The sequence below is a fragment of the Eurytemora carolleeae genome, unplaced genomic scaffold, assembly GCF_000591075.1.
Source record: "Eurytemora carolleeae unplaced genomic scaffold, Eaff_2.0 scaffold594, whole genome shotgun sequence".
Lineage (NCBI taxonomy): Eukaryota > Metazoa > Arthropoda > Copepoda > Calanoida > Temoridae > Eurytemora > Eurytemora carolleeae.
The window spans coordinates 82,460-85,512 of record NW_019396661.1 but is presented as its reverse complement, the minus strand read 5'-3'; positions in this window follow the sequence as shown (position 1 = coordinate 85,512).

The following is a 3,053-nucleotide window of genomic DNA, read 5'->3' as shown; positions in this document are numbered from 1 at the left end:
AATTTAAGTCCATGAACTTTATAGGACGTCGTGCCAAAATGATAGTGTTATAGGTAATTTTATGAAACGTTTGTGTACTTGTCTCATTTCAATGTCTAGATCAAATAAGCTTTGAAACAAAGCAGAAGTCAAAATATAAAGTTGATTTAAATTTTATTTTCATTTCAATTGAAAAAAAATATTTTGGAAATATCCAATTTTTTTGGAAAAAATCCGGGAACCAATCAAAACTTTATAGCAAACGTGCTATAATTACATATCGTATCTTGACATAATTACACAATCAGCTTACAAAGATATAAGGATTTGCAAATACTAGTTAATGGCGCGTAATCAACTCCTTTATCTGCGAAGATTCCCTGTCATTTCTCTAGAAAATACCCACAAGATATAGAAAATGTAAATATATCACCAGAAGAATAAAAAGCTCTCTAGGGAGGTACAACATTTTAGTATTCACATATTTAGCTAAATTTTCAACATTTCTTTGAAAGAGGATATTTTTCAATTTATTTCCTGTAAACGCTCTCAAAAGATACATTAAGATCGGGAAGATCATGAAAACTATATTTTATCACAACATTCGACGATACTGAAGTAACCTAGGGATGATCCATTTAGGAAAGTATTGCAGGATTATTTTTGAGGGTTTCTATGTTTTTCGAGCAAACTCTGTAGCTAATTACGTAAATGTTGAATAATGTGCTGTATCTCACATTATTTTGGGTTAGGCTGGATTAAGACATTTCCGGGCCGAGCGCTGCAGCTAGAACGGGTGAGTGGGCCGAGCGCTGCCTCCTCTTAAATGTTGAAAAATGTGCTGTCTCTCACATTATTTTGGGTTAGGGTTGGTTAAACAAAAAATTTGTGGGCCGAGCGCTGCGACTAGGAATGAGCTAGGGGGCCGAGCGCTGCGACTAGGAATGAGCTAGGGGGCCGAGCGCTGCGGCTAGGATTGAGCTAGGGGGGCCGAGCGCTGCGGCTAGGAATGAGCTAGGGCGCTATTTCATGTTAAGTCTTTAAGAAGATGTCTAACTTGTGTACTAGAATAGAATATCAACTGTATCATTATAAAAATATAAAACTTTTATAAATTCAAAATAAAATTAGCTATAGAACTTTTTGGGAGTGAGTTAAGTGAAACGTAATTGGGGGAAAACGTAAATTTGGATGAAACATGAAGGGGGTGAAATGTGATATTGGGTGAAACGTTTTGGTTGAAATGTGATTGGGTGAAACGTGATTGGGCGAACTGTTACCACACCAAATAGACACGGGGAGGTTATGTCGGTTATTATGAGAATGGAGAAATATAAGGAGGAGGGGGACTACATGAATTTGTATTGCCTTTGTTTGGAGGCACACAGAATTGTATAAAATATAAAAAGTTTAAAATTCTTGGATGGAAAATTTCATAAATAACACGCAGAATTTCAGGATTAATAGGTTTCAGTTTTCCTTTAAAACAAGGTTAGATTAATTTTACGAAAACTAATTTTAAGTTTTCATAAAAAGAAAAACAAAACTGCTGCAAAACTATTTTTCTTCAAGATATTTAAAAATAATAATTCTGAAAGAATTGTCAAAACCTTGAATGAAGAAATATTAATGCTTGACATTTCATGCTTGTTATCAGGTTTATGTGTATTCGGCCTAGGACCCAATAAACGTCAAAACGGCAGAATCAATTTCGTCAAACCGGTTCAGACAAAGTTGTTACTGTAAGGGATGCTTCTCTACAATATGAGGATACTTGAAATTACGATGTACTTTCCCAAAAGTATTTTCCCAAGCGTTAATTGCGTAAGTATTTTCCCGAGCCACAGCAAGTGGCCCCTAGCCTGTTCTAGCCACAGCGAGCGGCCCCCTAGCACATCCTAGCCGAAGCGAGCGGCCCCCTAGCACATCCTAGCCGCAACGAGCGGCCCCCTAGCACATTCTAGCCACAGCAAGCGACCCCATAGAACATCCTAGCCGCAGCACTCAGCTCCTACGTCATCTTGCAGTGCCGAAAACCCAACCTAGTTTTTAGAAATTTCCCTGGGAGTTCTTTAAACGAAGAAAATATTCAAAATAAGTTCTATTTTATTTAAGTGCAGAAATAGGAAATAGAAAACCCAAAGATTGGACATTTACATTTTTATCCCTAAAAGAGATATTTCTTAAACATTTCCTAATTGAAATATACTTTGCGAAAAATGGCGGACTGTCGATGTTTTTTAACAATTAACACTATTTTTTTATTGTTAAAAAATAAATTCATGACGATTTTTTTATGGATAAAGTAATTTTAATATTAATTTGATTATGTTCTTTTTTAAAAACGTGATTACGATGTTTTTTTAGTGTCAGTTCTATTTGTTGTTTGCATATTTTTTTTTCGTATTTAAAAGTTCCAAGGACAATATTTGTAAAATAGGATTAGTAAGTTTCTCTGGAAAAGAAAAATGTTCAAATTTGAAAGGCTTTGAATCTGCTATCTTTTCGAGTCTAATGTATTCTTTTGAAAAGCTTAGCATATCTCTCAATATCTAGAAATAGAATTAAATGCACCGAAAACCTTTTTTAAATAGTGGATTATCTTTCGTAACATTTTTACTCAATACGAACTTAATCATCAAAAACATATTTTATCTTTTAAAACAGACATTATTCAAAAAAATGTAAGATTATTCTGAAATCTACAGTCAGACCTATAAAGCTTTGGATTCGGAAGACGACTTTTGAACTCAAGTTTAAATAGTTCAGTGAGAACGCACCGAAGAATCTCAAGAAACAATTAACATTAAACACATCAATTGAACAGTGTATTGTACACACTACACAGATTCTAAAAATTAAGTTTTCAGCCTTAATAAATTAGACTAGAGCCCATGTCGTCGCCACCATACCAGAGTGTTACAGCTGAAATTGAAAATATGAATTTACCTCTAACCTAAAACTAAGTTCGTATTGTTTGTTATCCGTAGAGATGTTTAAGAGTTTGTTGTTTTGAATAGAGGACCGGTCAGTGGCGTAGATAAGGGGGTTATTGGGGTTAATTACCCCCCCCC